Raw genomic sequence first — 15,348 nt, 5'->3', positions numbered from 1 at the left:
GCTGATATTTTCTGGAACCAGGATCAGTAGACAAGAGCACAGCAGACTAGCTCTGATAACTACGTTGCCAGGCACAGAACTGAAGGTCCAGGGAGCTTATATAGCTACACCCTTAACTAACGACCTCAGGTGCGGATAAAAGGAATGACAGAAAAACCAGAGTCAAAAAACTAGTAACCACTAGAGGGAGCAAAAAGCAAAATCACAACAGAGGGCTGATTTGAAGTCAAATGTAGCTTGTTTGAAGGCAGTGAAGTCGTCTGGCAGGCGTGTTTTCTTCCAACGCCGCTCCGCAACCCTGGATGCTTGTCGAAGTTTTTTTGTGACATTGTTATGCCAAGGTTCCCTATTGGTTTGTCGCACTATGCCATGCGTGAGTCTATGGCTGATGTGAGGGTCGAGTTATAGAAAGCGGTGGTGCTGTCCGTGTCGTGCAGTGAAGATATGGAGGACAGGGGTAGGAGAGAGTCTGAGAGTCTGTGAGTGTCTAGATGTGCGAGGTTTCTGCGAGGATGTGGTAATGGCTGGACATGGGGGGCAGGTGAGGAGGACAAGGATGAGAAGGTGAGTAGATGGTGGTCAGATAGGGGGAAGGTTGAGTTTGTGAGATTAGATAAGGAACAAAGGCGGGTGAAGATGAGGTCTAGTGTATGTCCGTCTGTGTGGGTGGCTGTGGTGGACCAATGGGTGAGTCCAAAGGATGAAGTAAGGGCCAGTAGTTTGGAGGCTGCTGGCTGGTGGGTGTCAGTAGGGATATTAAAGTCACCCATGATGATGGTGGGGATGTCGGCAGAGAGAAAGTGAAGGAGCCAGGTGGAGAATTGGTCGATGAAGGCAGTGGCTGAGCCCAGTGGTCGGTATATGACAGCCATTTGGAGATTGGTGGGAGCGTAAATACGGACAGAGTGAACCTCGAAAGAAGGGAGGATAAGGGAGGGTGGGGGTTGGATAGGGTTGAAGGAGCAGTTTTTAGAAAGAAGGATACCCACTCCTCCACCATGTCTGTTGCCGGAGCGAGGAGTGTGGGTAAATTGGAGGCCACCGTAACTCAGTGCTGCAGGCAAGGCCGTGTCAGGGGGCGTCAGCCAGGTCTCAGTGAGGGCCAGGAAGAAAAGGTTGCGAGAAGTGAAGAGATCATGGACCATGTGGAGCTTGTTGCAGACAGAGCGGGCATTCCAAAGTGCCCCAGAGAGGGGAAGCAGTGTGGTGGGGGTCAGTTGCACAGGTTTTAAGTGTGAGGGGTTGCGGTGGTTTCTCATAGTGTGAGAAGGATAGGGTAAGGGGTAGTAATGTATGAGGCGGGGGGCAGGATTGGGGGATGTGTCACCAGCAGTGAGAATAAGCGGAGAAAAGGGAAACAGGTGGGTGAAGGAAAATGAGGATTAGTGGAGCAAAAACGGTGGGGGTAATGTGAGCATGGTTAAAGAGCAGGGGAGGAAAAGCAAGTCAAGTAAATTTAGAAGATAGTGATTGGTCTTACCATCTGGCCGATTTCTGGACTATTTCTGCAATATTTCTGATGCCACTTTAAAGATGTCACTTCAAATGATGGCACATCTGACCCAGGCATATCTGACCAGTACCATGCAACTTATACCATTTGAAGAGTCCATGAAATGAAGCCAGGTGAGAGAGGAAGAGGGAGGAGAAAGGAGGTGGGGGATAGTTCACAGCAGGGAGCAATTCACAGATTGCAGTTAATAGTACATTTGATTAGCATCAAGGTTGGTGAAGGATAGGATAAGATGGGTGGATAGAGCTAGGTGTGAGGAACATGTGCATATCAATATGCATTCAGCAAGCTTGAAGTATGAAACATGGAATTAAAGTCAGGGAAAAAGCAGCAACATACCAGCAGTTAGAAGAGGGATAGATGCACAAGGGATTCAGAGGGTGCAGTGGCTAGTTCAGATTAGGAGACAGTTCCCACATACCAGCAGTTAGAAGAGGGATAGATGCACAAGGGATTCAGAGGGTGCAGTGGCTAGTTCAGATTAGGAGACAGTTCCTACATACCAGCAGTTAGTAGAACAAGCACAATATATGCCCCCCATCCCCACTCACAGTAAATCCCCCCACAATATATGCCCCCCATTCCCACTCACAGTAAATCCCCCCCACAATATATGCCCCCCATCCCCTCTCACAGTAAATCCCCCCTGCACCTTCGGTGTCTTCAGCTCCACTGGAGCACTTACCACCGCTCTGTGTCTCCTGCTCGATCTGCATCTCCTGCTCGATCTGCATCTCCTGCTCGATCTGCATCTCCTGCTCGATCTGCATCTCCTGCTTGATCTGCATCTCCTGCTCTGCCGCGCAGGTGAGTGACGTCAGCAGCGTGATGACATGACCTGATCACGCTGCTGGCATCTCTCTGACCCGGCAGTCAGAGCTTCAATTGTACTCGCATCACAGATACGAGTACAATTGAACACTGGGAGCCGGCGCGCTGCAGCTTCTCTGTGCCGGCTGTCAGCATGACAGTCGGCACAGAGAACAGCTGACTCCCAGTGCGGGGGGCGGCAGAATGCAGCCGCTGGGGGAGACACTGCGGACCGCCGCTTTAGGCGGCCCGACTGCGCCCCCCTGCCGGCTGCGCATGCCCCGGCTGCCCCCCCCCTAGATACGCCACTGCAATGAATTCATCTACGGGTACAGTCATCATATAGACACCACAGGTGGGTCACAGAATTTTATACCATTGGGCAATGAAGAAAAAATAATTATATTTTTACCACCAAAATTTTGTTTTAACCCAAGATTTTACATTTCCACACGGGGAAATTGCACCAAAATTTGTTCCACAATTTCTGCTGAATGTTGAAATACCCCAAATGTGGCTGTACAGTACTGCTTAGCCATACGACAAGACAAAGGAGGAACAGAATGCTATTGACAAATAGCTTTTCGTCCCTCCCGAGTCTCGCCGTATGGCTAAGCAGTACTGTCATACAGGAGACATTCTGGAGCGCAGAATTTCCTAGAATAGTTTGCAGACTCCATATTTAGAGCCCCTAAGTGCTAGAAGAACAGAATACCCCATCAAGTGACCCCATTTTGGAAATTATACACAGATGTCGTAATGATTTTGACTCCACGGGAGTTTTCCAGAAACAAGCAGCAGTGGATGTTGCTGAGTGAAAATTGCAAACTACAGGTGTACTAGTGACCAATACATTGTAGTGCCTGTATGTTGTGCCCAGATCATGCATCTGTAAATTAGGTGGGCTGTCATAGCTAAAGGAATGCCAAACATGAGGACACTAAATGTGAATTAGGCACATTGGGGCTAAGAAGGGGGGGGGGCATTTGGATTTGGGAGCACAGAATTGTCTGAATTTCTTTTGGGAGGTGAGAGTTATTTCACTTTTCCCGATCCTTTGTGCTACCAGTAAAGTGAAAAAACTCTATATTTCTATTAACAGATGATGGACACGGGTGGGGGTATGCTTTTTCATGTGGATTGGGTTGAAGCTTTTGTTGGGAACATTTTACATGACAATTTGGATCACATTTATCCGGCGCTCTATGCTGAGCACTCACATTGGGTTTTCCTTTAAACCTTCGAGTAATGTAATCCACATGAAACCCCCAATGGATCCATTCACTCAGCAGAGTTACTGTGAACTCTGTCTAGCCTTTGTTCAGCGTTGCCCTTTTTTTAGAGGTGCGGAAAACTGTGGCAGACCGCACTTTTATGCACTCCTAATAAAAAGACAGACATCACCGGATCACAGGTCAGATGGCATCCACAATGCCTCCATCTGCCTCATTATGGGGAATCTTCCGCTGGGTGTTCCGTCTGAATCACATATTTCAGAGAATTACACGGATGCTTACCCCGATGTAAGCACTCAGCGTAGAGCACAGGATACTGTAAATGTGCACCGAACCTTACTGTGATCTTTGGGAAGCAGAATTAACAAATCAAAAGCAGGTGAAGAATTGGTTTTATTTATTTATTTATTCTTTGGGTTGGTGCAATTACAGCGATACCAGATTTATATAGGGTTTTTATGTTTGGCTGCTGTCACACTAAAAAATGCTTTTTATTGCAGAAACTAGTTTTGCATCCCCATATTTAGACAGCTATTATTTTTCCATATTTCGGCACACAGAGTCATGTGATACCGTGTTTTTTGCAGGATGAATTGACGGTTTTATTGGTACCATTTTTGGGCACATGACATTTTTTAATCTCTTTCTATTCTGATTTTTGGGTGGTAGAATGAAAAAAAAACAGCAATTCAGGAATTTTTTTTACATTTTTTTTTATACTGTTCCACATGTGGTAAAATTGATAAGGCAGCTTTAGTCTTCGGGTCAGTACGATTAGAGTACGATACCCCATTTATTTTTTCTATATTTTGGTGCTTTTACACAATAAAAACAATTTTATAGAAAAAATAATTATTTTTGCATCACTTTATTCTGAGAGCTATAACCTTTTTACTTTTCGGATGATCGAGCTGTATGGCAGCTTTATTTTTGATGGACAAGATGATGATTTCAACAGTAGCATTTTTTATTTTTTTTATATTCATCTTTTTTATCGCGTTTTATTCCACTTTTTGTTCGGCGGTATAATTATAAAGCAGTTTTTTGCCTCGTTTTTTAATTTATTTTTTTACGGTGTTCACTATAGGGGTTAACTATTTGGACAGATTTATAGGTCGAGTCGTTCCGGAGGACGCGGCAATACCAAATATGTGAACTTTTATTGTTTCTTTTTGTGTGTTTTTTCATAATAATATTTATTTATGAGTACAATATATATATAATTTTTTTTATATTATTTTGTAATTTTTTTGAAAAATATTTTTACAACCTTTTTTTTACTTTTTTACTTATTCCCACTATGGGACATTCACTTTCTGCAGTCTGATTGCAGTTAGAAGGTATAGCAATGCAAGAGCATAAAGGTAAGTTCACACTGGGCGTTTTTACTGTGCTTTTTTTGCTGCCCTCTGTTATGCTAATTTTCAGCTGCTTTTTACAGTACCAGCAAAGTCTATGAGATTTCAGAAATCTCATGCACACACATTGGTTTCTTGTGTGATCAGTATTTTGTGGACATAGAGCATGTCACTTCTTTCAGCGTTTTATCAGCGTTTTTCACCCATTGACATGAATGGGTGTTGAAAAAACACAGGGAAAACGCAGGTATTATTTGCTGCATTTTTGCTGCTGAAAATTCAAGGACATTATCATGGACAAAGAGAAAAAAATGCACCAAAAAGCGCACCTAAACCTGCGTTTTTGACACAGCTTCATTCTTGCCAAGATCAGGTTTTGCTGCAGAACAAAATAGCAGCTAAAACGCCCTGTGTGAACTTACCCTAATACAGAGCTTACTACAGAGATATGGGAGCAGAACCGAGCTTACTGCAGAGATAAGGGAGCAGAACAGAGCTTACTATGTCTACTACAAGGTACGGAAACAGAACCAAGCTTACGGCATACATATGGTACCAGAATCTAGATTACTACTTCGATACAGTACCAGAACCAAGGTTACTGCTTAGATATGATACCATAACTGAGCTTAGTTACAAACATACATACAACTCCAGAAACACGGACATGTAAACACACAGCATGGCAGGGGCATTGCTAGGGTCATTAAAGATCAAGGGTGCAAGCCCCAAAGTGCTTGTCTCCCCATACGACCAACCTTTAGCCATTTAAAATAGTATGTATATGTAATTACAGTATACCACTGTTGCTAACCAAAAACACGATGCAAAGACCAATATTATCAATATTACTACTATAAAAGGTCAAAACAATATGGCTGCACAATGCCCACTACCATCAACATCACACCATGAAACATAATATGAATACATAATATAATATGACCATTACCTCTACATAACAAAACACTCTATACAAAGACCAATGACACCGCCATACACCTTCTACATAATGACTGAAACACATTAAGCTGTTACTAAATTAAAAAAAGCTACCTCTTGTGACTACCTCTTGAAGCTCATCAAGAGAATGCCAAGAGGGTGCAAAGCAGTCATCAAAGCAAAAGATGGCTACTTTGAAGAACCTAAAATATAAGACATATTTTAAGTTGTTTCACACTTTTTTGTTAAGTATATAATTCCACATGTGTTAATTCATAGTTTTGATGCCTTCAGTGTGAATTTACAATTTTCATAGTCATGAAAATACAGAAAAACCTTTAAATGAGAAGGTGTGTCCAAGCTTTTGGTCTGTACTCAGGTGTGGTATTTCCTGATGAAGGGGGCATGAGACCCCTGAAACGCGTTGAATAAAACCACTGTGAATCAACTATACTCTCCTGAAATTCATCTTAGCGGCAGCGCAGAATTTTAACTACAAATCTCCCTTTGAAGACATTAATTTCTCTGGTCGGTGAAGACCTGTGGATCTGCAGCAGCCACTATCTATATGCTCTAATCTCATCCTAACCAGGTGAGCAAATTTGGTGCATATTCTCCTCAGTGTAACGTGGATAAGACCCTATTGTGCTCTTTGTCTCCCCATTGTTTTGCAATAGGTTTAATAAGTGGGATTTCTTGCCTTATAAATGGGGTTGGGACCATCAGTTGTGTTGAGCAGAAGTCTGGTGGATACACAGCTGATAGTCCTACGGAATAGACTGTTAGAATTTGTATTATGGCAAGAAAAAAGCAGCTAAGTAAAGAAAAACGAGTGGCCATCATTACTTTAAGAAATGAAGGTCAGTCAGTCCAAATAATTGGTAAAACTTTGAAAGTGTCCCCAAGTGCAGTTGCAAAAACCATCAAGTGCTACAAAGAAACTGGCTTACATGAGGACCGCCCCAGGAAAGGAAGACCAAGAGTCACCTCTGCTTCTGAGGATAAGTTTATCCGGGTCACCAGCCTCAAAAATCGCAGGTTAACAGCACCTCAGATTAGAGACCAAGTCAATGCCACACAGAGTTCTAGCAGCAGACACATCTCTACAACAACTGTTAAGAGGAGACTTTGTGCAGCAGGCCTTCATGGTAAAATAGCTGCTAGGAAACCTCTGCTAAGGACAGGCAACAAGCAGAAGAGACTTGTTTGGGATAAAGAACACAAGGAATGGACATTAGACTAGTGGAAATCTGTGATTTGGTCTGATGAGTCCAAATTTGTGATCTTTGGTTCCAACCACCGTGTCTTTGTGCGACGCAGAAAAGGTGAACGGATGGACTCTACATGCCTGGTTCCCACCGTGAAGCATGGAGGAGGAGGTGTGATGGTGTGGGGGTGCTTTGCTGGTGACACTGTTGGGGATTTATTCAAAATTGAAGGCATACTGAACCAGCATGGCTGCCACAGCATCTTGCAGTGGCATGCTATTCCATCCGGTTTGCGTTTAGTTGGACCATCATTTATTTTTCAACAGGACAATGACCCCAAACACACCTCTAGGCTGTGTAAGGGCTATTTGACCAAGAAGGAGAGTGATGTGGTGCTATGCCAGATGACCTGGCCTCCTTAGTCACCAGACCTAAATCCAATCGAGATGGTTTGGGGTGAGCTGGACCGCAGAGTGAAGGCAAAAGGGCCAACAAGTGCTAAGCATCTCTGGGAACGCCTTCAAGATTGTTGAAAGACCATTCCCGGTGACTACCTCTTGAATCTCATCACGAGAATGCCAAGAGTGTGCAAAGCAGTTATCAAAGCAAAAGGTAGCTACTTTGAAGAACCTAGAATATAAGACATATTTTCACTTGTTTCACACTTTTTTGTTAAGTATATAATTCCACATGTGTTAATTCATAGTTTTGATGCCCTCAGTGTGAATTTACAATTTTCATAGTCATGAAAATACATAAAAATCTTTAAATGAGAAGGTGTGTCCAAACTTTTGGTCTGTACTGTACATGGCACTGATCTTGCTGATGTTGGCGATTCATCAAGGTTGTCATCAGTCCTAGAATAAAATAACATTAACAGTTTATGTGACAATGTTAAAATATTCAAAAGTAACATTCTACAAAATATTTTTTGAGAACAAATTAAGTTATGTTTTTAACATGTTGCTTTTTTGTAATTGAAAATATAAACATGATTATTATTTAGAACACAAATGTACTTCTGAAAGATAACTAGTGATCCCAGATTTGCATAAATGTTTTTAACTGTTGAATATTAGGAAATCTGGAAAAAGACAGTGTAGTTAGTTTAATATGTTTGTTAAATCATACACAGTGACACTTACAGATTTAGCTCCAGGGTTGGGCGAAGAAAGGCTAAGTTTCTGTACAACACATATTGACGCTTTTTGGAAGCACCTGCCGTGAAGGGGAGTGGATTAAATTCCCGCCTAAACTGATCCCTCGCTGAGCACCATCGCCGTTTAACCAAATCAACTGTTGGGAAAGTTTAAAAAAAACAACACAACACAATGTGTTCAGCTATGTTATATTGAAAAAGTGGTATGATTTTGATCATCATGCCTTGTCCCAAAAAAGATTTAAATAAAAAATGCTTATCCCTTGCCATTGAGACTAAGAAGTGTGTGACCATTTAGCACCATGGTGTAATTTAACAAATTAAGTATTGTCCACTATGAGCAGTGTTCTAAACTGTTTGAAAAAACACAGCCTGCAGGACTTTGGCTTGGTATAACTACACAAACATTACCACAATTACCAATGAGCATTAGCCATATGTAAGGGCTTGCCTTGTGTGAATAATTGTGTATGATGGCATGAATTAAGTCTAAACATTGGCTTTAACTCAGTCACACACAAACTGTGGTGTGGGCAGCAAGAAATATTAAAACCAAACACTCCAAAGGGCTTCTATGTTTAACTTTTTGTGTATGTTGGATTAAAACTAGCAGGCAGCACATTATGTTCCTTACATGTTTAAAATTGTAATCTTCATAAAAAAAAATTTTTGAATAATGTATGAGAGACTTTAAGTGCAAACCTTTTTAAATATATTACACCAGTCAATTAACAGATATAAAAAATAGCCAACATTGTTAAGCATAAGAGCAACTAATGTTAGACATCTGTAGAGATATGCTTCTATACAGTTCACAGTGTTAAATTTGATGTAACACGATTTGGTATGCCAGGGAAGTGTGGGCAAAAAAAGCAGTTTGGGCACATGCCAGACAAGTAGGCCCTGAGTTACCTAGGTATTAATTTGTGCTCCAAAAACTAAAAAAAAAAAAATACAATTTAAAATAAAGATACACACCAGAACTAAAATGCTGCCACAGACACACACTGCAATCTTTTGCCATTTCTAACAAGCATAGTTCATGAGTATTTATGATATTAAACAGAGGGAACATACTGTAAAAGTACTAATAATATTGTAAAGTTTATATGATATGGTCCATGTAAATACAAAAGCTTAATAACTAGTGTTGAGCGATACCGTCCGATACTTGAAAGTATCGGTATCGGAAAGTATCGGCCGATACCGGCAAAGTATCGGATCTAATCCGATACCGATACCCGATACCAATACAAGTCAATGGGACTCAAGTATTGGACGGTATCCCTGATGGTTCCCAGGGTCTGAAGGAGAGGAAACTCTCCTTCAGGCCCTGGGATCCATATTAATGTGTAAAATAAAGAATTTAAATAAAAAATATTGATATACTCACCTCTCCGACGCAGCCTGCACCTTACCAAGGGAACCGGCAGCCTTCTTTGCTTAAAATGCGCGCGTTTACTGCCTTCCGTGACGTCACGGCTTCTGATTGGTTGCGTGCCGCCCATGTGACCGCAATGCGACCAATCACAAGCCGTGACGTAATTTTCAGGTCCTGAATGCCTAGAATTAGGCATTCAGGACCTGAAAATTACATCACGGCTTGTGATTGGTCGCGTCGCGGTCACATGGGCGGCACGCGACCAATCACAAGCCGTGACGTAATTTTCAGGTCCTGAATGCCTAGAATTAGGCATTCAGGACCTGAAAATTACGTCACGGCTTGTGATTGGTCGCATCGCGGTCACATGGGCGGCACGCGACCAATCAGAAGCCGTGACGTCACGGAAGGCAGTAAACGCGTGCATTTTAAGCAAAGAAGGCTGCCGGTTCCCTCGGTAAGGTGCAGGCTGCGTCGGAGAGGTGAGTATATCAATATTTTTTATTTTAATTCTTTATTTTACACATTATATCGATCCCGATACCGATTCCCGATACAACAAAAGTATCGGATCTCGTTATCGGAATTCCGATACCGCAAATGTCGGCCGATACCCGATACTTGCGGTATCGGAATGCTCAACACTATTAATAACACAAAAGCCTAATGCTTAGGATGGTAAGACATGTACCATAACATATATAAAGCACAATGTGAAGTAGTTTAACCCCTTAAGCCCCAAGGGTGGTTTGCACGTTAATGACCGGGCCAATTTTTACAATTCTGACCACTGTCCCTTTATGAGGTTATAACTCTGGAACGCTTCAACGGATCCCGGTGATTCTGACAGTGTTTTCTCGAGGCATATTGTACTTCATGATAGTGGTAACATTTCTCAGATATTACCTGCGTTTAATTGTGAAAAAAAAATGAAAATTTGGCGAAAATTTTGAAAATTTCGCAATTTTCCAAATTTGAATTTTTATGCCCTTAAATCACAGAGATATGTCACGCAAAATACTTAATAAGTAACATTTCCCACATGTCTACTTTACATCAGCACAATTTTGGAAACAATTTTTTTTTTTTTAGGGAGTTATAAGGGTTAAAAGTTGACCAACAATTTCTCATTTTTACAACACCATTTTTTTTTAGGGACCACGTCACATTTGAAGTCATTTTGAGGGGTCTATATGATAGAAAATACCCAAGTGTGACACCATTATAAAAACTGCACCCCTCAACGTGCTCAAAACCACACTGAAGAAGTTTATTAACCCTTCAGGTGTTTCACAGGAATTTTTGGAATGTTTAAAAAAAAATGAACATTTAAGTTTTTTTCACAAAAAATTTACTTCAGCTCCAATTTGTTTTATTTTACCAAGGGTAACAGGAGAAAATGGACCCCAAAAGTTGTTGTACAATTTGTTCTGAGTACCAGTACCATGTTTGGGTACATGGCAGAGCTCGGAAGGGAAGGAACACTGTTTGACTTTTCTATGCAAAATTGGCTGGAATTGAGATGGGACGTCATGTTGCATTTGGAGAGCCCCTGATGTACCTAAACATTGAAACCCCCCACAAGTGACACCATTTTGGAAAGTAGATCCCCTAAGGATCTTATCTATATGTGTTGTGAGAGCTTTGAACCCCCAAGTGTTTCACTACAGTTCATAACGCAGAGCCGTGAAAATAAAAATTCTTTTTTTTTCTACAAAAATTATTTTTTAGCCCCCAGTTTTGTATTTTCCCAAGGGTAACAGGAGAAATTGGACACCAAAAGTTGTTGCCCAATTTGTCCTGAGTACAGTGATACCCTATATGTGGGGGGTAACCACCGTTTGGGCGCATGACAGAGCTCGGAAGGGAAGGAGCGCCATTTGGAATGCAGACTTAGATGGATTGGTCTGCAGGCATCAAGTTGCATTTGCAGAGCCCCTGATGTACCTAAACAGTAGAAAACCCCCACAAGTGACCCCATATTGGAAACTAGACCCCCCAAGGAACTTATCTAGATGTGTTATGAGAACTTTGAACCCCCAAGTGTTTCACTCTACAGTTAATAACCCAGAGCAGTGAAAATAAAAAAAAACATTTTTTTTTTCACAAAAATTATCTTTAACACCCAGTTTTGTATTTTCCCAAGGGTAACAGGAGAAATTGGACCCCAAAAGTTGTTGTCCAATTTATCCTGAGTACGCAGATACCCCATATGTGGGGGGAACCACCGTTTGGGCACATGGCAGAGCTCAGAAGGGAAGGAGCGCCATTTGGAATGCAGACTTAGAAGGATTGGTTTGCAGAGCCCCTGATGTACCTAAACAGTAAAAAAAAAAACACAAGGGACCCCATATTGGAACATAGACCCCCCAAGGAACTTATCTAGATGTGTTGTGAGAAATTTGAACCCCCAAGTATTTCACTACAGTTTATAACGTAGAGCTGTGAAAATAAAAAATCATTTTTGTCCCACAAAAATGTTTTTTTAGCCCCCCAAATTTTTATTTTCCCAAGGGTAATAAGAGAAATTGGACTCCAGAAGTTGTCCAATTTGTCTTGAGTACGGTGATACCCAATATGTTGAGGTAAACCCCTGTTTGGGCGCACGGGAGAGCTCGGAAGGGAAGGAGCACTGTTATACTTTTCAACTCAGAATTGGCTGGAATTGAGATTGGACGCCATGTCGCGTTTGGAGAGCCCTGATGTGCCTAAACAGTGGAAACCCCCAATTCTAACTGAGATACTAACCCAAACACACCCCTAATCCCAACCACACCTTTAACCCCAACCCTAACCACACCCCTAACTCCAACACACCCCTAACCCTAATCCCAACCATAACCCTAACCACACCCCTAACCCTGACACCCTCCAAACCCTAATCCCAACTGTAAATGCAATTCAAACCCTATCCCTAGCCCCAACCCTAATCCTAACCCTAGCCCCAACCCTAACCCCAACCCTAGCCTTAACCCTAGCCCTAACCCTAGCCTTAACCCTAGCCCTAACCCTAGCCCTAACCCCAAGGGGAAAATGGAAATAAATAAAAAAATTTAATTTTTTTATTTTTCCCTAACTAAGGGGGTGATGAAGGGGGGTTTGATTTACTTTTATAGCGGGTTTTTTAGCGGATTTTTATGATTGGCAGCTTTTTATTGCAAAAAATAGTTTTTGCGTCTCCACATTTTGAGAGCTATAATTTTTCCATACTTTGGTCCACAGAGTCATGTGCAGTCTTGTTTTTTGTGGGATGAGTGGATGTTTTTATTGGTAATATTTTCGGGCACTTGACATTTTTTGGTCGCTTTTTATTCAGATTTTTGTGAGGCAGTATGACCAAAAACCAGCTATTCATGAATTTCTTTGGGGGGGCGGGGCGTTTATACCGTTCCGTGTTTGGTAAAATGGATAAAGCAGTTTTATTCTTCGGGTCAGTACGATTACAGCGATACCTTATTTAGATTATTTTTTTTATGTTTTGGCGCTTTTATACGATAAAAACTATTTTATAGAAAAAATAATTATTTTTGCATCGCTTTATTCTAAGGACTATAACTTTTCTTTTTCACTGATGACACTGTATTGCGGCTCGTTTTTTGCGGGACAAGATTATATTTTCAGCGGTACCATGGTTATTTCTATCTGTCTTTTTGATCGCGTGCTATTCCACTTTTTGGTCGGTGGTATGATAATAAAGGGTTGTTTTTTTGCCTCGTTTTTTTTTTTTTTTTTTACCGTGTTAACTGAAGAGGTTAACTTGTGGGACAGTTTTATAGGTCGGGTCGTTACAGACGCGGCGATACTAATTATGTGTACTTTTATTGTTTGTTTTTTTTTATTTAAAGGAATGTATTTATAGGAACAATAAATATATATTTTTTTCTTTATTTAGGAATTATTTTTTTTTACACATGTGCATATTTTTTTTTAAACTTTTTTACATTGCCCCAGGGGGGGACATCACATTATAGTGACAGATCGCTGATCTGACACTTTGCAGAGCACTGTGTCAGATCAGCGATCTGACAGGCAGGGCTCCAGGCTTACAGGCGCTGACTCAGAGCAGGCGCTTGTAAGCCACCTCCCTGCAGGACCCGGATGCAGCCCTGTGGCCATTTTGGATCTGGGGCCTGCAGGGAGGAGACACTCGGTACAAGGTGAGCACATCGCCTTGTATCGAGGGTCTCAGGGAAGCCCGCAGGGAGCCCCCTCCTTGCGCGATGCTTCCCTATACCACTGGAACACTGCAATCATCTTTGATTGCAGTGTGCTGGGGGTTAATGTGCCGGGGGCACTCTGTGACCGCTCCTGGCACATAGTGCCGGATGTCAGCTGCGATAGTCAGCTGACACCTGTCCGCTGATCGCGCTGGACGTACTATCCCCTCACTGGGAATTAAGTCCCAGGTTACCTTGACGGGAATAGTACATCCAATGGGATTAAGGGGTTAATATGTTTATATTATTTCCATGTAAAATTAAACAAGGAACATCTATGGGGTAACTTACCAAACTTTGCCTGCTTTGCTGGGGAATATGTGGACCAACCAGGTCTGGGGTACAGCTGCTCAGCTACAGCAAACCAACCACATTCAATCGACAGCCTGTCATGGTATCCTTCGGGTCATGTGTCCCAAAGTTCCGGATGTTGCTCCACCTAACTTATTAGCCGCTCTGTGTCCACACGGGGAGCCATAATATTCTCCAAATTCATCAGAGTATAAAGATGCCAGCACTCTGATAACTTGCCAACTTCACCTCAGAGCCTAAAGCATAGCTCCCAACCGTCCCTAATTGTGCGGGACCGTCCCGGTTTTGTTGCTTCACCCCGCTGTCCAGCACGGGATGCTCTGATCCCACCCTCCCTGCTTAAAGACGATACTCACCTCACCTTGCTCCAGCGATGCCTGGTCTCGGCGTACACAACTCGTCCTGAATGAGCGGTCATGTGGTACCGCTCATTAAGGTCATGAATATGTGCATATTCATGACATTTATGAGCGGTATCACGTGATCGCTCACGCAGGAAGAAGGTGCTGCGCCGGGAGTCGGGACAGCGAGGGGGATGTCGGCGTGGCCATGCGATGTGAGACAGGTGAGTATGAGGGACAGGTGAGTATGAGGGACGGGAGACGGGGGGATGAAGGAGGACATAAGCTGGTGCGCCATGCAAGATGGGAGCAGGAGCAGGAGCGGGAGTGGGGGGTGGAGAGATAAGCCACACATTCAGGGGGGAATATGAGCCATGCATTCAGGGAGGAATATGAGCCATGCATTCAGGGGGGAATATGAGCCATGCATTCAGGAGGGAATATGAGCCATGCATACAGGGGGGAGAATATGAGCCTTGTGTTCAGGGGGGGGAATATGAGCCATGCATACAGGGGGGGAATATGAGCCATGCATACGGGGGGGTATGAGCCATGCATACAGGGGGGTAATATGAGCCATGCATTCGCGGGGGAATATGAGCCATGCATACAGGGGGGGGAATATGAGCCATGCATACAGGGGGGAGAATATGAGCCTTGCATTCGGGGGGAGGAATATGAGCCATGCATACATGGGGGGAGATATGAGCCATGCATTCGCGGGGGAATATGAGCCATGCATACGGGGGGGGGGGGGGAATATGAGCCATGCATACAGGAGGGGGAATATGAGCCATGCATTCAGGTGGGAGGGAATATGAGCCATGCATTCGCAGGGGAATATGAGCCATGCATACAGGGGGGGAATATGA

This window comes from Ranitomeya variabilis, chromosome 2 (assembly GCF_051348905.1).
Source record: "Ranitomeya variabilis isolate aRanVar5 chromosome 2, aRanVar5.hap1, whole genome shotgun sequence".
NCBI classification, from domain to species: domain Eukaryota; kingdom Metazoa; phylum Chordata; class Amphibia; order Anura; family Dendrobatidae; genus Ranitomeya; species Ranitomeya variabilis.
Note: the sequence above shows the minus strand (reverse complement) of the source record.